Raw genomic sequence first — 22,711 nt, 5'->3', positions numbered from 1 at the left:
TTTTACTAAAATGCAAAGTATGAGCAAGATTTTCAGAAGTGCTTTGTGATCTTTGGATGTCCCACTAATGCTGTCTCTACACAGACAGTGACAGACAGACCCATTTGACTCTGTCTGTACTCTAAGCTTGCCATCACTAGGGCAAATTTAGTTAAGACATGCATTTGAGAGTCTCCTGCTAAGAGATGCAAGTTCTGCTAGCCAGGACACGTTGTTACATGGCTTGCAGAGCCAGGCTGTGTCCAGCCTGCTTGGCAGAGGAATTTGTGTCTGTCTGCATCCTTCTCTGCTGCTATGTCCTAAAGCCTGCCCCTCTTCAGAATGGGCAACTGAACAATCTCCAAAAATGACCCCTTCTAGGAAACTCAGACTGAGAATGGAAAAATGCAACACCCCAAAAATCCATAGCCTTACCCAAAAGATTTCTCTCCACTCCTTCAATAGCTACCAACCGCAATGCACCCAATTCCCGCGGGATTCCCGACCCCTGCCTCTCCTGAAACGCACGTGACATGGTAGAAATGACAAAAGAGCGAAGGAAACACAACAAACAGAACTGCTAGTGACGGTGCTGAAGGAGGTCTGAACAAATCACTTAACGTGAATTTCTCCTGCTGCAAAGGTCAGAAATGTCCATTGACAGTAGCTGGCTGATCTCCTGGAGCTGTTCTTCCCCTGACCAGCTCATCTGTAAGACCAATTTGTTTAAGAAAATGCTCTGTACTCCCAAAAATTGTAAAATTTGTCTCTTAATTAGGAAGTTTCTGCATTCTTAAAAAAAAGCTATATAAATATGAAATATCTTTATTAGCATTTAATGGAGAATTGAGTGCTATATTGACACCAGAAAATGGACTGTATTATTTTTATACTGTGATATGCAAATATACTCATTCTTATTGCAGATTAGGAAACTGAATTTGCTAATGTTTTTTAATAATGTTTATTATATTTCTCTGGCAGAAATACCCATTAAAATACCACTTAAAGAGCATGAAGACTGCAGACATCTGAAATTAATTCTGGTTTTTTTTTTTAAAAAAAGCAAGTTTTAAAAATTCAAATCTGCATTTTTCTAGTTTTACAAATAGCCCACCAAATCAATATTTCAGGAGAGTGAATCAATATTTCAGTACACTGTGATATAAAGTAAAAAAAAAATGGTCTATTAACATCTTTTTATTAGCGTGTCAATTGCAGTGCACAAAATTTGCACATATGGGTAAAGAAATTGTTTCCTGAAAATGTGCAAATTGCTACTTCACTGAATGTAAATGAAGTGCTAATTGCTCTTTGCAAACAATATTTATGCAAATTATGCCCTACTATTACAGAGCAGTGTGGAATTTACATTTACATTTGTCGCATTTTTTCCTCCATCCATTTGACAGTGCTTGGACATTAGGACTTGGGCTATTACTCACTTTCTTTTCAAGACATTTTATGGAGATGTGAATGGGTGAAGAATGGGAAAGGACCTGCAGACAGTAATATATCATGACCTAGAGAGGCAGACCTAAATCTGTTCTGTTATTCTGGTTCATCATTCACTAAGCAAAGTATTTGCAATAAATTATTTATATCAGATTTGCTTTTTTTTTCTGTTTGCCTTTTGACCTATGATATGTTGGGAAATTCTTTAGAAAAGCCATTTTAAAAAATGTCCAAAGCCATTTCTACTGTCCAAAATATACAGAAAATAACTGAAAGTAGCAGACACCATCAGACCAAACACTGAATTCAAACAGATATTTTTGAACTTTGGAGAGTATTTTTTACTGATGTTAACCTAGTTTTAAGAGTTTTTTCCTTTCTTTTTTCTCCCATTAATGTATCACTAATTCAGAGAAGCCAACACACCTTATCTAGAACTTCCCAGTCATTAAGCAAGAAAAACCTTCAATCTCTTAAAGAATATCGGTTTGGTAATACTCATTAACTGGAAATTTTCATCTTGAAACCTAGAAAATTCCCTGTACACTTATCAATATTGTATTTCCTAAGGTGAAATCCTTCTACCCTTGATATTATTAGTTTTCGCACCAACTTCAATGGTGTTCAATTAGCCTTTTAAAGTTCAGTTTCCTAAAAATTATTCTTTTATATAAAATTTGACTTCTTTTTCTTTTTATGGTGTTTTTTCTTGGTTACCAGAACCTGAGGATCTCAAGGCTGCTGGCAGCTTGCTGCCAAAACCAGAAGGCTAAAGGACAGTGGAAGGGGTTGGTTCTGCTTCTTTTCAGGTTGAACAGTTGGGACACACCACCATAGCACCAAGGAGCCAGACACAGCACAATTTTAAAATAAATTGGTGGAGAAAGGGAAGGAATATGCCTGGGCAAGGTGGCCATGACTCTCACAAATGATAAGAATCAGCTTTTATTGCTCTCCCAAAGCAGGTGAGCTGCCTTCCCTGGGCACTGCCCTTTCTAGCTCCACTGCTATTCCTGGCTCCAAGAGTGGCCATATCACTGATGTCCGCAGAATAAATTGTCGAATTCTTCCTCCTTTGGTAACACTGACAGGTTTTGCTGTATTTCATGGCCATAGGGTTCCCCTGAGCCCAGGCAGCCCTCGAGGAGCCGCTCTCCCAGCCATGGGTTTTCAGTAAGATTCACTTTCTGTGCTGAGGGCCAGGCAAAATGGTAGCACATCACGAAACCCTGTCTTACAGGACAGCAGGAAAAAAAGAAGCAGTGCAGAACTCCAAAGCCAGCCTTAAATTTGCTTTTAGTTTTGGAAGACTTCTTTGAAACAGAGAAGAATGTGTCAGGCACAACCAGCTCTAAGTGGTAGGGCTTCAGGCTTTTCATTTTGGAGCATCTCTGAAGGTTTCTTGCTTTGAAAAGCTCTCCCTCCATGAATGCTTTCACACTCAGTCACTTCTTTCTCTCATGAGAGATGGAAAACAGCAATCACCTTCCTTTTTCACAAAGCTTTCCAGGATGGGTTCCTTGAACATCCGTAGGAAGTATCATATCTTTTATCTCACTGGTAGAGGGACTTTATGAAATTCAGCTCTTTTAAGAGATGTATAAAAGCTCTTCTTCCAGCCTTAGAGATTGCTTCTGTTTCCAGGGCTATCCAGGCCTCAGATATTTTCCAGGGAAATTCTCAAACATCCCTCAAATGTCGCTTTAGTGCAGCAACTGGAATTTCTTAGGACTTAGATACATAACTGAATTCCTCTGGCCCAGTGAGTTATCTCACCTCAGATGAGCTGCAGCAGCTGCTTCTGTCCACATAAAATGTCTTAATTCAAACACCCTAAAATGTTTTAATTCAAACTTGAGAGAGCTTTAAGCTGATGTGGTTAACACAAAAAGCCTCCTTTCCTTTTCCCAGTGCTCTCCTTGCTGATGCTGAACGCAACTGCCGCACTTTTATCTGCATTTGGGACCGCAGGTGGATGCTTACCTCTTTAGCACCGGCTTGGCTTTTTCAGTCACTGCCTCCAGCAAAACCAATCTGCACAGGTTTTTCATAGTGACAAAGTACAGACAGACTTCCCTGCATCTCATCAAGCCAACTTGCATGAATATGAAAAAAAAAGAGTTAAAATGCTGTGGTGTAAGTCACACTTGGAATAGGCTTGGCAACCCCCAAATAGTTTTTCAGCTCCTATTTCCTTAATTTTCTCCAAAGATCCTGCCCGGCTGCTGGAGGTGGGTCCCCTGGTAACACATTCTACCTTCAGTGAGTCAGACTGTGTTTATGAGCACATTTCTAATTACTCCAGAGAACATATGCTAATGCTTATTCATCTTCAGATTGAGGAACGTTGTGAGAGTCAGGAGCCATATGGCTCTCATCTAAAGAGAGGGAAAAGGTGTGTCAAGTTCCTCACTCCATTACCTCCCAACAAGATTAAATTTACGTCCAAGGCTGGGTAAGGCTTTGGTGCCACCGAGATGAGGGCTGACACTGCATCCCACACAGCATGTGCATCCCTTCGAGCAGCGTGGCTCTCCGAGCATGGACCAGAGCTGCGGGGCACCACGAGCCCCGTCAGCAACACTGGTGTAGCAAGCACAGCCCTGTCTGCCCGTAGGGCCTGTTTCAATAAATGCATAAATTTGAGCATGTCAGGTGTCAAACACTCATCAGCTGCTTAAGTACTCTGTCTAATTGGGGTGTTTTAGCATGTTTTCCACATGGATATGTCCTCTTTGGTTCAAGAAAGCAATGTGAGGAGCAGAGAATGACTTGCAGTCTGGGGGAGAGTCACTGGAGTTTGAAGAACTTGGGTTTAGAACCATGGCTTAGAGGCTTCAGAGTTAGTTTCCTCTGCTCTCCATACCTAAAAGAGACTTGTTGGGGACAGTCACAGCAACATCAGACTTGGACATTTGTCAGTCCAAGGAAGTGCAGTGAAGCGCACATCTTGCCCACAAAGGCAAAACCAATACCCTCTACCAGAGGAATAATGCTGATGCAATATTGCATCTAGTAACAATGAGGTAATGCTACATGTGATCACATCCCCATCCCTTCCATTTGGAAAGTCATTGTTTTACTCTCGTTTTTCTTTTGCTGTTGAGGGAGACGCAACACAAAGCGCAGTCTGGGTTCAGCCCTTTCTCAGGGCTGGCAGGATTCCTGCTGAGGGCTGACCGCTTGCAGATAAAGTGGCTGTAGAGGTGTTACCAAGGGCACACTTTGATCTTCAGGTTTTTATTGCTGGGGATGATATGTGAGAAGACAAGGATGTTGTTTGCTCTCAGACCTGAGATTGAATTTCTAGTGCTGGCAGTTAGGAAGGAAAAAACCCAAACACATGGGAACACGTGGCATCTCGTATGGCAACCAGGGGAATACAAAGGCATACCGCTATTTTTAAAGTGGATTTTCTGAGTACAACTGCAGTTTAAAATATATGTATAAATAGCAACCCCTAGAGCCTGCTAATGCCAGTCTCCTCCTGAACCAACAGCTTCCAAAAAGTTTTGGTAGAAGGTGTCAGATTCCCTAAGACCTCTCACACTGGTGTAAAAACAGTCTCACACACACACAGACACATCCCGTCGTCAAAGCAGCTATTTGGGATTTGCACTGCAGTCACTGAGAACAAGCTCTGACCCAGAGTGCCCACGTGTAAGGGAAATCCATGTTTCCCAAACACATGAATATTTTATTATCCCATGACAAGTCCTCTGCTCTCATCACCCTGGAGCAGAGGGGCTGGTGCCAGCTCCACTCACAGAGCTGGCTGTCAGTCTCCCAGCATATGCCAGCCCTCAGCATCATCACCCCACGGCTGAAATCCTCCAGTATGGAGACAGGAAAGGTCTCAGAGATGGAGGAGCATAAAACAGGTCCACCCCAGAGGCTATTTGATGGTGCTTTTGCTCTCTGAGGGCAACCTGGGCAAGGGTGCTTTCCCTTGCATGAATTGCCATCTGGTCCCATCAGAGCACCAGAAGAGCAACTTCAAACTGAAGCAGCCTCACATTCATTCTTGTTTTGTTAAAGTGATTCAGGATTTCAGGTTATCAATATTTTTTTTAAAAAAAAGACATCTAGAGAAGGAACTAGCTATAAAGAAGCAGTCACCTAGTGACCCAGACATTGCAAGAGAGGTGTTAGATGCCCAGACAGCAGTGGGATTATCTACCCTGCAGAAGAGGCCGTGCTCAGTGCTGGGGGATAATTAAGCAGTGAGGAATACGATTCCTGAAATCTGAGAGTGTGGAGTGAGAAGCTGTCTGAACGAATGAAAAGAAAATTCCCTGCATTTTGCTGCTGCTGTGCTAATTCCTGATCACTGGGAGAAGAATTACCTGGCGTGGCAAAAACCTCCTGTCTCCCTGACTGGGTTTGTGCTTAATGGATAGCGTGGCTGCTGCAGGGGCTGTTCGCATTGCCTTTCTTTCCTGTCAGGCTGTAATCCCATTGCTTTGTTTGACATTGCAACAGAAGTTATTAACAAAAATGTGTTGCGAGTAGTGCTGCTTTGCTAATATGAGTCAGGGTCTTCAATCAAGTGATAACTTCTCCAGTGCAGGATATAATTTGGAGGCCAACCCTGTCAAAACCCAGCACGCAATATTCCAAGACATTGTGTAATTAATATAATTTATTCAAATGACAGATTAAACTGCAGGTTTTATTTATTCCACTAAAGTCTGACTCTTTTCTCCATTCCCATTTCTAAGCTGTAATCCTGGAGATGTTTTAAACAAATATATGACCTACTCATCACTGTTCACAAACATCCACCAAAAGCCAAAGTTAGCCTTGGTTTTAGTCCTAGAGCAAACATACCGATGATCCACTTCCAAAGGAAGGTGTAGCTTTAATTAGCCTCAACTTCTAACATTTTACAGGACATAATTTTCCAAAAAACACTGTCTCTCTTGTAATCTTTTACATTTAATTTCCAGCTAATGACCATAGGCTAAATCATTTGCCTAAGCTCATGAAATTCATCTTTTCCCCAGCATTAATGAAGCCTGGGCAGGGTCCCATATTGTTGCTTTAGGGGAGAGTTTGTTCTTCTGTTCCAGGTACCTCCAGGAGAGGTTTGCTGTGGCTGGCAAGGGCCAGAAATCTCAGCAAAGCATCTCTTCCCAGAGTGCTTCCATGGCCATCAAACCAACTCCACCACTGGACTGTCTTTCAACATCCCAGGTGCTGTGTCCTCAAACAAACTTTTCAGAGGTTACTTTTTCTCTTCCTTAAAGGGGAAGAAATTGGAAGGAGGGAAAAATACATAAGCTAAAAAGGACTATCAACAGCCAAGGGCCAGCTCGTAGAGATGTGTCATGGATAATTTGCCTCATAAAATCACACCGGCTGTAGACAGAAACTTTAAAAACTTACTGGACTTCTCTTCTTCTTAGCAACCTGCCTGTGTGTTTTTGTTTTCCCTGTAACAGTACACAGCTGTACTTCACCCCCACATACAGAACATTGAAAACAATTTCAGAAATTATTTCTGTCAGCTGAGCTTTACATTGAATAAGTTTTTTAATCTCTATAGTCAACTGCTTGTGGAAGAGACCGCATTACTCAAACCACAGTGACATATTCAATTAAAAATATCTCTCAATTAACACATCTGGGGGTTTTGTTTGTTTTATATAAGGTAATCCAAGTAAGTAAACATCAATCAGTCATCTGTTTTCCATGCTGAAGAGTTCCAGTCTGTTTAACTGTTCCTCTGTTTGCCTTTTTTGAGATCTACCTATCTTCCTTGCTCCATAGGATGCAGGGCATAAATATAAAAAATCTTTCATGCAAAGTAAGACAACCTTGAGGCTCATTGCCACCCATAGATTCCCCAGCAGCATGACAGTAAAGTTTCCAGCCAGGAGGCAGAGGAAGGGAAGAGGTATGAACAAGAGTCTTACATTTCCAGAATCTCCCTCACCCTCCCTGTTTTCAATGAAAACTTCAGACACTTTGGTTACACACTGTTCAGAATAGAAATGTTGTGAATGAGACCAAGCACCCTTTTCCAACCTGCTGTAATAAGAAACTGTGAGGTAACTACCTTTGCTAGTGGGTGACTGACTTCCTAAGGTCCCTTCTCGTACTCCTGGAAAAGCAGCAGTTTTGCTCTCATTGTTCCCGCAGCACAGTTCATATCAAAAATGCTCAGCAAGCTGCCTCTGGGTGAGTTTGATTTTGCACTTTTTATGGTGCTGAGTGTCTTCATTTCAAATAGAAAACATTTTAGCTGAAAACATGTAACTGTTCTTTGTGTCTAGAAAACATAATGCTCCAGTGCAGTCTTTGGCTCTAAATGTGCACCTATAAATATCTTAACCAGGCACGCAGCAACATGCTATTGTTCCTCCCACAGCAGCAGAAACTGCCTCCAACTGGAATCTTGGAAGCAAGGGAAATGTGAAGTGGATACAGAGAGGGAACCTATTCCTCTCCATCTGACAACTCAAGGTTACTTCTGAAGTAAATAAAGTGTTACTAAAGACATTTCTCTCACTTTTCTGATTAATAAAGTTGTGTATGCTGAATCTGGCTGCTTTCCATCAGAGAAGAGCTGAACAGGTCAGAGGGTGGGCAGGTTCAGTGTGTTTTGGTGTGCGAGTGCCAAACAGCTTTCCGTTACGCTGAGGGAGTTTAACCTTCGATCTCTGTAAGCGCAGACCACGTGGGCAAGGTTTAGCAGAAGGCAGGCAAATTCTCCAGGTCTCCCTTTCTGCAAAATATCTCCCTATTTTCATGGGTCATGGAAGTCGGAGGAAACACTGAACATCAACATTTCAAAATGCTGAGAGCCTTTGCATCTTCACAGGCCAAAGAAAAGCACTCAAAGCCAAAGTTATCTCTGCTACAACAGGACAGCTTCACCAGACTGTTCAAGCGTAGCTGAGAGCAGCTGGAGACCCCAGGTCCTGTTCTGAGCAGCTGGGCACATCTGGCTGGCTGACATACATCATTTACTGAGGTCCAGATCGACAGAACAGTTCTTCCTTTTGGATCTTGTAGGCTTTTCCTGTAAGAGGAGTATATAAACCTTCAGGCTGTGGTGTCATACCACCCCCTCTAAAGCAAAGAGTGCCAGGAGGGAGCTAAAGGTGAATATTTACCTATGAGATCATTTGGTAGCTGCAAGAGTGACCAAGAGCATTGCACGTGCAGAAAGGCCTCCTGTGGGGGTGTTTGTATCGCCTCTGTGTGTCGGTAGGGAATGAACACGAGTCTTCCTCTGGCCTCTGTAACATTTGACAGGTGTCACTCTGCCACTTCTTTCCAGCAGAATTTGTAGTTACTAATGAAAAAGACAATTAAAATTAGCATGATTGACTTTGCCTTCTAGGTCTAAGCACCAACCCTCCAGCTGGGTGCTGAATTGTTCATTCCAGCAGCAGCAAACCACGGTATGCCCTCCGGCTGACTCTCCCAGCTTCATGTTAAGTTTCCCTGTCTCATACCTGTATACTTAAATAACTGTTCAAGGGCACAGTTCGGCCACTTCAGTGGGTCACTGCCTCGGGAAGGGGTGGGCCTGCTCTCTCCACCCCATCACTTCTTTTCCCCCATTCTCCTGCTCTTCCCCTTCACTTATCCCAGTCCTCAGAGGACCTCTTGCTAATCTCACACAACTGGCAGAAAATTAAGGTGGTTAAAAAGCCAGTTAATTTATATATATATACACATATATACACACACACACACACACAATCTGATATATAGATTATATAAGAATTATATTTAAATTATATAAAAATTATATATAGAAATATAATAAACTTTATATTTGTCTTCTAGATAAGTGAGTCAAATGGGCTTACTGAAGAGTCAGAGAAGCATCGGACCTAGTACAAGGGAGGTGGCAAAGCCACGGCACTAAGGCTGGGGGTCGGAGAAGCTGAGTAGGACCGGCTCTGCCAGCAGCGGCAGCAGGTCAGTTCAGCCTTACTGGCAGTCCACACAGGTAAGGTCCTTCATTAGGTAGGCTAAGGGAGCCAGGAATGAAAGGCAAGGAAAGCAGGTCCATCAGGACGTAACCCACTGGCTAAAAATAGATGCCCCTCTTTTGGCAGGCAGCTGCCTTCTCCACCGCAGGTCTTCAACCATCACACACCGACAGCCTGGTCCTGCAATGTGGCTCACGCAGCAAAGTCTGGTGCTAACCAAAGCCCGGGAGATGGAGTTCTGAAAAGGAATAACCACAGCCAATTCCCACACCAAAGAAACAGCAGAATTGCCCTCTTCCGGGAGGGCAACGCGATTTTCTGTGTAATGCAGGGGTGATGTCTCATCTGGGAGTCATCATTTAAGAAGAGGGCCAGAGAAGAGTGCAGCCATGAGGTTACAACATCCCCACATTGCAGGTGCTGCTACAGCCCTTGCAATGCCAGTCACCAAGGCAGACTTCTGTCCTCTGGGCTTCCCTCCCTGCGAGTCCCAGTCCTTAGCTCCAGCAAGGGAGGAGGTGAAGGGCTTCACCATTAGTGAAAGGTCAAGCCAGGAATGATTATTAAATTTATAGATAACAGTGAAATGGGGAAAAGCAGGACCACTGGAGGTCAAAGCTGTGGAATGAGCAGTTCCTTATTGAATCTTTTAAACCATTCCTAGGTTGCATGGATAAAACAATTAAGTAGCATACCTGCAGTATCTAATATTTTAAGTTTGCTTTAATAGTCCTTTACATCATTATGATCAGTGCTGTGAGTGCATAAATATCTCCATCTCTTCAACATTTTCTTCTTGACAGGTTAGTTTTCTACCCACAGAGATATTGATGAGACACTTCTGTGCTCCAGATATGTGCATTTTTCTGCATTTTCAAATAGGAACCACTATTATCTTTTTGCAAGCTGAATATTTTTTATACATCATTTGCTAGTGACTAATGCATGCTTCAGCCATGGGCTCCAAGGACTGTCATTTATCTTCCATAATGACCACAAGTTCTTAAACAACCAGCAACATACTGGCTGCGAAAGATGATCATGGAAGACTCTTAGTTACAGCGGATGGAAACAGAGCAAAATGGATATGGATATATTCCACTTTGGAAACAAAAATAACCCCTTTCTTTCTCTTGTATGAAATGCAATGCAAAGTAAAAGAAGGTTTTAAATAACGTAAAAATATATGGTTTTTTTTTTGTTTCTGTTCATCATCCAGAAAAAGCCAGTGTAGCTTCAGTTAAAATCAAAAACAGCTTACAATAATAAATTTTCTAGTGTGCTGGCTGCCTGTAATTTCTTACTGCCACTGAATATTTTCTATGTAAGGATTATAAGCAACAATACTTGTACATATGTTTAGGACAATGCCACTGTGACCACAGGACAAAAAATACTAATGTTAAGCCAATGCTTCCATATGAAAGCAAATCAGATGCAGTTTTCTGCAACAAAATATGTACCCCTCTAAGAAGTCAGAATAACCATACAGCTTTTTGAAGCATTGCATTGCAGAAGCCGGCCAAGTTTGTGCCAGAACATGCAGCCACATCTCCTGGATGGAAGTTAACGAGCAATTAAATCTCCCCTTGCGTTAAACATGAGCAAGAGTGATGGCATTACGGACAGAGCTCAACCTTCAGGCCACACAAACTGAATTTCAGTAGCTCTGCCCAAGCTATGCCAGTGAGTATGCTCAAGAAATAAATTCTGAGCAGTTCCTGGGTGGTAGGAAGCTATTGGGTCCTTACAAACTTGTTGTATTTCCAACTGTTGTCCAAGTCATTCCCAGCGACAGTATGGGCTCGTTTTTCACATGTTCCTAATGATTTCAAGTGCTCTGTTTGACCTTGATTTTCATGGGAAGGAAGCTCAGTGCTTGTTTGGATGCCTTCCTCTAAGTATTTCCTCTTCTACAGTTTTACTGGCAGCTCAACAAATAGTTTCCCTAGTGCCAAATAAGTTCCAGCTATGCAACAATTTTTCCACATGCTTTCAGATGCTATAAAACAGCTTTATCTCCATTCTGTGTCTTGGGGTTGAGTTATTTTTTAGTATCTTTCCTCCTATTAATAAAGAGCAATGGAGTGATAAATGTGCATTTTACGCAATACACATCACTATATATGTACATTGCTGCTTCCAACAGCGCAGCCACATCCTGCTGTATGCAGGCTCTATACAGCCTCCTCCTGTAAACAGGCAAACCCACAGAAAGCATAAGCCCAAGGAGCCTTGTGTCAGCACCATCAGCCAGGTGATGGGGCAAGCTGTCTGCAGGAAAAGACTAATCCAAATCTAAACAGAAATATCTCTACCTTCGTTGGAGACGTTTCCTTTTACTAACGGTCACAGGAGTGCAGCACATATTTTCAGTCAGGAGTGCCTATAATCAGTATATATAAATAATATTGTCAGCAGATGATTACATGAATGGTCACCTTTATGTGGGTGTAAACTTGGCCAACATATAATTTCTGGTTTCAAGTACCTCACAGTTTATCTTATCAGTTTCTAGCTTATTTCTGATGTCCCTAAATGCTTACCCTGTGCACCTTCCCACACCTGTCTGCACAAGCCTGTTCATACTAGGGAAGGGTGTCTGGTAATGACTCTGTTTTTTTCCTGTCTAAACAGGCACCTTGCATCGCTTTTGGGTGCAGAGGTCCACAGTGGTAGATTAAGATGAATTCTTTCTAAGCTGATTAGTAATTTGGAATGATTCATTTGTGGGTTGTGTACCCACACTATCTTTAAGAGATCAAAGAGATCTGATTTTCAGGGACTGAGAATTTGGAAACTGAAGACCACAGAAATTCAAAGTCTCAAAAATAAATTTTTCCCACCTTTAAAAGTCATTAATTGAACATTATTAAGCGTGTTTTCATATTACATTTAGTGAGTGTGTTTGCCCAGGTATGCTTCTTTTGCTCCTCGAAAATATAGTCACTGATAAAGATGGATGGCTTTTGACAAGGAACATCAGTCATTTTCAGAAATCTGATGAGGCAACGGTGTGCTCAAATGGTTTTGCATGAGCCCAACAAATGCTGAGCTTAAAGAAGAATATCCTTGTCCGCATGTGTTTTCTAGCATCAGTAATACATACCTTGGGAGCATTTAATCTATAGTATCAACACTATGGTGTCTGGAGTTTTACATGGCTAAAGTAATTACTGTGATAAATGCCAGCAATATTTTAAAATTAACATTGAAGCTTCCTTTGATTTAGAAGCAGAAGACACTTAATTGGCAAAGATGGGATTGCAGTAAACTCCTTTGCTATTTAGAGTCCGATTCTGCATAGCTGATGCACAGAGGGATCTGTATTTTCATCCTGAAGTCAGTTGGTTTTCTTGACTTCTGGAGTGTTGGAGTGGCCACAAGATCAGATCTGGTGACTGTTTTCCCCATTGACCTCCTGAGTGATTTCAGCTTCATCTTTTTCCATGGTGCAGGAGTCAACAAGTCTTCTGTGCCTCAGAGCATAACCTACAGCGTAGCTGCCAGATGGACAGATAAATCTAACTCCATCTATTCTTCCTTTGCTGTGGTGACATCACACAACCAATATCAGCAGGGAGGCCCAAGAAGGGGCCCCAGCTTCCTTCAGACCACTTCCAAAGCATATTAATGTAGGCCTAACTCTTGTCAAAAACTCTTCTTATCACCTGGAGGTCACCAAAGGATCGGGAAAAGCCATGGGCAGCTTGGAAACTATCACCACCATCAATAAAATAACTGAATAACGATGTCCAAAGGAGCAGGTCCAGTCTCTGCCATGGGCCGCTCCGGTGTTGCAGCAGATCACGTGCAGCCCCAGAGAGCTTTGCCTGAGGAAGGATTACAGGATAATGGTCAAATTTTTGCGAGGTGGCACCCCAACAGCTGAAAACACCATCCAAGATGGTAATGCTTCTTCTGAACTGGTAAAGGAGTACCCCAACTATTGTGCTATCAGAAAGTTGTCTGAGAAATGAAACATTCCCCATTTCGTTATGATATTGTTAATAAAGACCTTTGGATCACATAGTTGAGCCAGTCACATGGTCGCTGCATTGAGAGAGGTTGGTCCTTGTCCCTCCAGCCTCCCTGCTTGCGTTTCCCCCCGGTATATAGCTGTATGCTTCTGTTTCTCTGGGGTGGGCTTGGTGGTCCTTGCTGAACCGATTGAACTCACCAACCTGGCGGATAACTGACACAGCAAAACAGTTGCATTGGCTCATGCAAAGGTCAGTCAGGTGACCAGGGGCTGCTGCTGGAGTGCAGGTGGGGGCGAGGAGGAAAGGAAGAGAGGAAGAATGAAGAGCTCTTTTTTGAGTGAAAATCAATATTGGGTCAGCCTGACTGTGTTGTGTGATCACAGTCTTTGTTGGGGAAGGGAAATTTCTACGTTTTAGAGAACAGTCAAGGGATGCAGACTCTCTTCCACCTTCATCCTTTCAAATCTACTCCAAAGTCAAACAAGCTATAAACTATTTTTTGGAGGTAAGACAATGTTTGGCGCTACTCCATTTTAGTAGTTATCACAGCAGAAGATACAAATTTTCATGCGGGAAAGGCAGGACAGGGAACTCTCCACTGCTCTTAGTTCACCTCTTTCCACAAACAGATACAGTTGTTTAAATGCAGAAAAAAAAAAATGATTTCTTACTTCTGCCAAACAGCTGATCACTCCCGTAGTACAGCCCTGCCCCATTCGTCAGGATCACAGCCTGTAAGCACCAACTATTACTTGCAATCAGTGGATTATTGCTAACATATAAACTGCAGTATGAAGTGAATACTAAATTATATACAGGGAGAATTTCCCCTTCCCTTTTGCTCTTTATCACCAGTGAGTAAAAGGAGCTCATCTTTCATAGGCATGTCAAAGAGCTATAGTTCACGCCTGGGAGAGAATCACAGGACAGTTTTTATAGCAATTCAGGCAAGGGATCCCCACTATGCAAATAAAATACAGTGCATCCATGCAACACTTCACAACAGCCTCACTCAGTATTTCATAGTGAGGACGGGCAGTGGGTGGCTGTGGGGAGTCCCTCAGCTCCTGTGGAGCCACAAACAGGCTGCAGATCTCCTGTGTGCTCCTACCTGGGTTCTTCCAGCCCACGGGAGAAGGCAGGCTGCAAAGAGTAGAAGAAGATGGCCCCTGTCATGTCCATCCCATGACCTCTCTCTGTGGTACGGTGCCTGAGCTCAACCAAGGTTTTTCAACATTGCTTAGGTTATGGACTGTGCTTTCTACTCAGTCAGTGTACTTTGCCTCCAAGCCCTGCCCACAGTCCCTGATATTGTTAATAAAGAACTGTCCATGCTGTTTCAAAATGTGGGAAAGTTTCAGGCCTTGAACAGAGTCAGCAGATACCTGATACAATCATATATTCAGCTACAAGGTCTTCATTTAACCTGAACACAAACTGCAGGGCCCTTCCCTTTTTTCCTCAGGAATTACTCCTGTTTTGCATTCCAGAACACTTGTCACCCTGGTGAATATTAATTAAAAGTTGTAATTAATTAAAATGTCAATTAATTCCTTTATTTTATTCTTCAGGGTAATCTCACATTCTGTGCTAGAGAGAGCAGCGAGCTTACCAGAATGAAATAACCCAAATCTCAGTGTAAAGTGCTGCATTGTGGACCTTGACAGAAGCGATTGTCAGGCCAGCACTTGGTTCAGGGAGAGAGAGAGAGGGCCAGGGAGTGCATCCCCAAAGGCAGACAGACCGGCACATTCCAACAGTTTGGGGACCACCTACGGCCAATTTACAAATTCTAGCTGCGATTTTATGAGCTCTCTGCATTTATGAGTTGTGATCATCATTTGTTGCAGGCTCACAGCTTCTGTTAAAGAGAGCTGGGATTGTGACTCAGTGACCATCTCTGACACAGGAGGTCATCAGGATCACAAGGACTGTGAGCACCCAGGCTTTAGCAGAACAACATCTGGTTATGGCCTCAGCAAAACCGTTTTTCTAAACCCAAATTCTATCAGGGTAGAAACCAAGCAGAAAATCACCAGTTTGGTCACAATAGTCACAAGAAAAGAAGGGGATGGAAGCTGAAACTAGGGAGTTTTTTCCACTGGAGCTGAAAACTTTTTGAATCAATGCAAACTGCGAGAGTCAGCAGAAATGCAGTTGTTACCACAACGAGCATGTGCAAAGGAGTTCATTCTAGGATGGCCACAGCTTTGCTTTGTGGTATAGACTTATCCCAGGTGTTGCTGAAACAAAAGAGACATGTTGGTGTATTTTCACATGGAAATAGAAAAGAAGTGAACTTTCTATCCAGAATGTCATCATTACATATATATATATATATATATATATATATTAAATATGGGTATTCTTATCAATCCCTTCCACAGACACTGCAATTAATCTTTAACTTGTTTTGAAAGGAGAACACCAACCACAGCATTAGCCATGGGAGTTTAATAATATAAGGAAAATTCCCATCCGTGTAAAATCAACATATCAGCACGCTGTTTACCTGGAATTGTTGATCTTCTACTCTGTTATGGTTTCATTTCCCTGTGAAGTTTCTCAAAAACCATGGTTATTGTGTCTTGCTTCCTCCTCTTCCTCTCCAGGGGCAGTTCTTTCCAGATCAAGGCAAACAATGGGTTTGCACAGCATCCTCACCAGACGTTATGAAATGCTCCTTTGTAGACCTTTCCTGTCAGCTCCCACAGAAGATTCTATGGAGACACTTGGCCTGCTTTTAACAGCGTGCATGTTCCTTTAATAATAACTGAGTGCAAAATGCAGTGCAATATAAATACAGCCTTTCCTTCTCTGTTTTGTGGGTTTCTACAGTATTTTTCTAAACCCAGTTACATCATCATCACAGGCAGGATTTTTCTTACCAAAAGAAGTCAGCAATGTGACTAAGCAAGTCACCTTGGTGCTGTCTACAGGGCCAGAAGCACTTCCAATGCATCATTCACCTCATTCTAAAGAGATGAGATGAACCATGGCCTTAAATGCTTTCTTTCCACTCACTGTAGCAGGGACCTTGCATGACCAGCTCTGAGGTAGACACAGACATTGCAAGCCAGATGGGAGGCAGCTTCTTCCATGAGTCTTTATTGGACAGAGCAAATCCAGGAAACAAGCCTCATTTTTCCTTCTAATTTCACATCTGTAAGCTCCATTCTGTAATGGTTGGGTTTCCCATAATACAGGACATTAATCTGGGTGAAAATACACAATTATTTTTCTTTCCACTAGTTTTGGATTTTATTTAAAAAAAAAAAAAAAGAGATAAAAAGTCATCTGAGATTTCTAAGGAGGTTTGCCATACTGTACAAACTCTGTGACTCTATTTTGAAATTTAGACCAATGATGCAGTTACAGGTAAACACACAGAAATCACTTATTGGATTTGTCCGTGTACAGGTTCACTCAGGAGCTGCATTCATCTAACAGAGAAACAAGGGGACATCATGCCATAGTCCCCAAGAGCACCAGCAGCAGTTCAGCCAGCAAGTTTCTCTTAGCCAAACCAGCTCTGTGTGCGTCCAGATCATGAAGAGGGAAGACACAGTTCAAGGTGGGGACTTCGGAGTTTTTAATTTTCAAAGACTGAGCTGGGACATCTGCTCAAACCAGCGCTGCTGCTGAGAGAGAGGAGTATGAAACAGCTACGTTAGGTGATGCTTCTGAGTTTGAGTTTTACTGGCTGAGCACTACAAAATGCCATCTTTAAAGCTCCAGCTGGGATGTCAAAGGACAGCATGAGTCTGTATTTCATTAGCAGCTAGCCCCATGGGTTGGCTGGTGGATCCTTTCACATACACCCAAAGGCACAACATACATCTCACAAAGGAGATGGTACTTGCAAGGTGCGCTGCAATTTACAGCAATTTGACTGCAAGCTGGACAAGGCCCAGGTAGCTGAAGATTGGTGGAGTGCAGCTCAGGCGGTGTGTTGCTTTTGCTGTCACCTGCAAACAGTCCCTGTCCCCACAGGTTTCTTCCCTGCTCTTCTGAGACCATCCACCCTGACAATGCCCACAGAGAAATGGGAGAGCAAAGCACAAGATTATTGTCTTGACAGGACTCTTTAAATAAGGTCAATTGACTGGAAAAGGGAGCACCTGCCTAAGGCTCCTTACTCTGGAAGGACCCAGGCAGCTCTGCTGTGCGTTCTTATAACAGGATTTGTCTGAGCTTCCTCCTCTGATAGCAAAAAATGACTGTCTAACTGGGAAGGGCAGAGCAGCAGATCAGCACGCGGTACACTGACAAACATCCCGACATCTGCTGTCACAGATTTGCTGACAGCTGTTTCTGCAGAGTAGCTGGAAAATCTGATAATCCTAAACATGAAATTTCTTGTTATCTGTGCAAAGGCAAGTGCCAGTCTCTAATATGACCCTACAGGACAATCTGTAGCTTTGAGTAAATGCTGCCAGCTACACCTGGACAACTCCTTCAGTGTCTCCTCGGAGAACACACAGCTGGACACAGCTGTACCAGGGCTATCTCCCACAAGGTGACATGTGAGGAGGCACTTGTGGTCCCCAAGGGGCGTTTTTCGTATTCCATGGTTTAATGCTATTGGCAGCTTCAGGAAGGATCCAGGCTGAACCCCTCTGCTGGAGTGAACCCAGGAAGGACACATAACTGATGTGGAGACTCCATAAAAGCTCTAAAGACTGTGAAGTACAAGAACTTTCCTTTCAATGGGTCTTGGTTAACCTGGGTGGAAAGTGAGCCACTGCACTCCCGTACTCTCTGCTTAATGAACCGGTGTCCACTCGGCCTGTAACAGAAGTTGTGTTTAGCACAAACCTACAACTGGGTTTATTTTGCAATGAAGACCCACGGCTGCAGGTGCTCGGGGGATGCATGTGAGCAGGGATGGAAATCAGGCACAGGACTGTCTGAAGAAGACAGAATTCGGCTGGTCCCTGTCTAGGTTTAGCAGAAATATTCTCGTTTTCGAGAATTTCAAGAAATTCGAGTTTACGAGGGCAGTAGTGCTGTCAGACACCTGTTTTCTAATGAGCCCAGTCCTATGCTGAGACCTGGGTGTAACATTTGGTGGCTACAACTTATTTTAACTTCAAAGGTTAAGAATGAGAGCAGGCCAAAACTGTGACACTTTTCTCTTAATTATCTTTAAAACTTCGCTCTCACTGTAAACGACACACAAACATGGATAATAGCAAGAGTCAATCCTAATCACAATTGTGCATTTTTGCAAATTGCAGTTATCTGCATGGCAGCCCACAATCAGTGGTAAGGCCAGAAACGTGTGAAATCCTGCGTACATGCATTACTTAAGAGGGCCATTAAACACAATTCTCATTCTTAGTTTCACAGATTAGTGAGTAGCTGCTATGGCCAGATGCCATTTCATGGGCAGATAACACTAGAGGGAGAAGCAGAAGTTCCTTCTGTGATGGGCGAACTGGGCCCTGTCTGACAATTGGGATGATGTGTAATCCTGTAAAACACAAAAATCCTAAAGAAAAAGATTTAATCTCTGTGAAAAGCGGTATTAAAAATTACCAAGTGCTGTTGTAGCAAGGCTGTCAGATGAGCAGACAACAAGAAAATTTCTAGTCTTGGTGTTTTGCTAGTTGAGGACACTGTCCTGTGGTGCTGCCTGTTCCCACACTGCTTTATACTTTGGGATTGCCACTGGTGAGTCATGGGGATATTGCTCCAAATGGAACTTTAGCAAATGGGTTGATGCTTCCATCACTTCTAAGTTTGCTTATAAAGACATGATTTTCATATTACAGATCTAATTTATGCTTCTTCATGACAAGTCTCTTGGACGGAGACTGCCAGTGCCTTGACAACTGGTGGTTTTGTTTCCCCAAACATCTTGGCTTCTGTCAACAAGGCAAATCTGACCCTGTCTGACTGCATTGTCAATGAAAACTGCTGTCCTCATAGCATTTGATATGCATCCAACTGATGCAAAAGAGGCACCAAACGTCATGGTTGGTTCCTCCAATGAAAAAAACAAAAAAAAAGGGGGGCCAATTTCAGAAGCCTAAATGCTAATTTTAGGAGTCAAATACATGTGGCTGATATATTAAAACCTGCATTTCACCACCAAAAAAAAAACCAACCAGGTGAATTAAAACTTTACCTGTTTCAGGTGCCTGTGGGCCCATGTTATCTTTGCATACAGAGGCACATTCATCACTCCTTTTGCCAACTTTCCAGCCTTTGCAGGGTTGTGGGATGTGGAACAAAGCAACTCACGTAGGTGTCCCCTTCAAAACACAGGGAACTGAAAAACAGAAGGGAATTGCACTTCAGTATTTACATACAGAAATTATCACCATCCCCAAACACACCTGAATATCACCCGGTCATGTTTGTGCTATAGCAAAGGCAGCACAGGCCTGCAGCACAGCAATGGTAGCACAATTCACCTGCTCCATGTGGGTGCTACAAGAAAAGGTCCTTATTGCGAGGTAGATGATACAGTTCTCTGCACAGACCTCCTCCTATGGCCTTACAGTGACAGTGATGATGTGCTACAAGTGACTTTGGGAGCTGGTCCCATAGGTGCCCCATGGTCACCATCACCACAAAGCTCAGCTCCAAAGATCTCATCCCATGGCTCGTTTCAAGAAAACAACAGAAGAGGATGAGTCAGCCCTGAAGGTACTGGAGTGGTGATACCCATGCAGCAAGCGAGTTTGCATGTAGCCTCTGCTCTTTCCCAGGTCTAGCTCACGGTAAACTGGGAAAATAGCCCACAGCAGTGTGGAATGGAGGGATACACTTCAGTTTTTCACAGTGACAAATAAATCTGTTGGAAGTGCTATGCAAACATAAGGACATATTTCCCATACAACTAAGACCTGATCTTGGAAGCGGAGCAGTCCAGCAGAAGTAATCATTACTGTCACGTACGTCAGACCATAATTAGTCCCCACACACAGGTTAATGTTGGAACCTTCCAGCCCGGACAGAGACTTCTTTAATTTCAGCAAAATATATTTTATTTCATTAGTTTATTACAGTAATTATTTTCGTTATTTCACATCCTTGGCGCTCTGTAATTAAGCCAGGAGCTGTGACAGAGCTTGAGTTACAGTGCAGCGAGCCACGCTTGTGTGTTGTTAAACAGGAGCCCGAAGGCCATGTGCCACCAAATGTGCAAGGTACGAATTTACTGGGCTGTAAACAATACCCTCGTGTGCCTTATTGGGAAGATAAACCAGCTCACAAAGCAGAGGATTTCAGGACTAAGGATAAAAACCTGCACTGATCCCTGGACTGAACTCAGGAACGCTGTACAAAGTCAGAATATATTAAAAGGATGCTACTACTTCCCTGCTACACCAGAAACACTACCACAAACTCCTGTTTTCTCCTTAATTTCAGTAGCATACATAAGATACTCTGCAGGTGTAAAGCAACGAAGTTTCAAGGCACCAGGTCTTATTTATTGAGCTCTGTGGCTTTCCACCAGCAGAAACCAAGAGTGGCTCTGGCCATCCCGTGTGGAGGAATACAGTGACAATCTTTCCAGCTGTGAAGTCAGCCTGATTTCCTAATCACAATCTCACAGACCTGAGAGAAGCCAAAGGAAATAAACTTCTGAGGCACGTGGACACTTAAATCCTATTTTAAGCATGAATAAGGTTAAGTGCCTGAGCCTCCCTGGCCTCAGTGCCTTCACAGGCAGTATGGGTTCAGGATCCTGGCAGAGTGACCATCACTTTCTGTGTCCCCCTTTGATTTGTGCAGCTAGAGGTGTGTTTAGCCATAATGATAAAAGGTATACTTTACCGCCTTGATTTAGGAAGATGAGCCTGTTCCAAAATCAAATCACTGCTCAGCCCAATGGCTTTGCAAAGGCCAGGAAGCACTGCAGTGACCTCACCACCACCACCCCCCCCGTGTGCTTTAACACATCGCTCACATGAGAGAAAATGAGCCAGTTCATACCTCTTTCAGGGGTACTTGCCTTAGTATGTTTTACTTTGCATTTGTCCCAGTTAAGAGCACACGGACACTCGACGAGACCCTGGCTTCCCATGGCCCCAGCAAATCCCTTCCACCAACAGCCCCTGGGTGCCTAAACCCTGGAAAGGAGGTTTGGCCTCCTGGCTGTGCCAAGCAGCAAATCACCGTATTGTTCTACATGAAAAAGAGAAATAAAATCAGCAAAGGGGGTGGGGGGGGAGATTGGCATCTTTAGAGTTGTGGCCACTTGTGTAAGTACAAAGGCAAATTTCAGAGCTCTGTGATGATCTGCTAATTTTGCTGTGAGGCACAGTGTGGGAGCAGCTTCTCCATAAGCCACACAGGCAGTGCAGGGATCACCAGGATCCCCTCCACACAAATAACCATGCCCACATGCAGAGCTAGAAGGATCTTCCTCCTCATCTCTAGGTCATGTCAGTCTTCTTGCCTTGGGAAAAAACGAACTGAAACCAGTACAAAAACCCCACAACAAATCCAAGCCTTGTCCCTTCGCTGTGTCTCAGTAGGAGACTGTGAACACTCCTCCTTACCACAGACCTGTCTTTGTGACTTTGGGGAACAAACACGTCATTTATGTTCTTATGAAGTATTCCTTTTTTATATATGATGCATTCAGACCAATCAATCTTCTATCTTGGTGGCCTGTTTAGAGACTTAGGGAGCTGGCATTGATTAAATGCCTATAATAGAGAACATTAATTTACCCGTCAGTGGAAAAATCACCATTGTAAATTATCCCAGTTGGTTTGTATATCACCAAATGATACACAGCATGTTCTGGATGTATGTACTGAACTGCACTCATACATAAAGCACATTCAATTAGCAGCACCAACATTGCTTCAGCCAGCCATAGGCAAGAGGTCTGGGTTTGATTCTGCTGCCCTCTTTAGGATTTGTACCTGGGACTCCCCAGACTAAGAAATGAAGTGCAAGCTCACTCAGTGTCTGAAGTCCCATACGGAGCCCCCAGCATGCCATGGGACTGGGAAATAATCGTAATAACCCTTCCTTTTGCTTATCATGCTACACTGTCTGTAACCTAGTTAAGATGATTGTTTTGCCATAAAGAGAAAAATATTCTGTGTGGAACTACTGGAGGCTCCTTCACCTGTTGAGTTCATGGTCCCAACTGAAATACCACATACTATTCATATATTATGCCCTTAAAGCACAAGGAAGAAGATCACAGTGCCCTAAGGGGAGGGAAGAACTAGTTTCTTTTGAGCAGTGGAGCAAAATTAGATTTGCATTGCCCTAATTAAAAATGTTGAGATATGGACCCCAGGTAGGTATCTCAAGAGGAGATAGCCAGCTCCTTATTACAGCTGTAGAGGAGGGCACGAGGGTGAG

General features: G+C 43.1%; 1 protein-coding gene across 7 annotated transcripts in view; it reads right to left on the bottom strand.

The window, feature by feature from the left end:
• Positions 1-22,711, bottom strand: part of TMEM179 (transmembrane protein 179) — a 95,012-nt gene that overhangs the window by 24,934 nt on the left and 47,367 nt on the right. For 6 of the 7 annotated variants that reach the window (XM_080394269.1, XM_080394270.1, XM_080394271.1 and 3 more), the window contains one exon: positions 1-22,711. This exon is cut by the window's left edge and continues 8,788 nt beyond it; it is cut by the window's right edge. The gene's annotated coding sequence lies outside the window, so the exon portion shown is untranslated. The other variant, XM_080394268.1, reaches the window with a different exon arrangement.

This window comes from Falco punctatus (assembly GCF_963210335.1).
Source record: "Falco punctatus genome assembly, chromosome: 7".
Taxonomy (NCBI): Eukaryota; Metazoa; Chordata; class Aves; order Falconiformes; family Falconidae; genus Falco; species Falco punctatus.
This window is presented reverse-complemented; position numbering and strand designations above follow the sequence as displayed.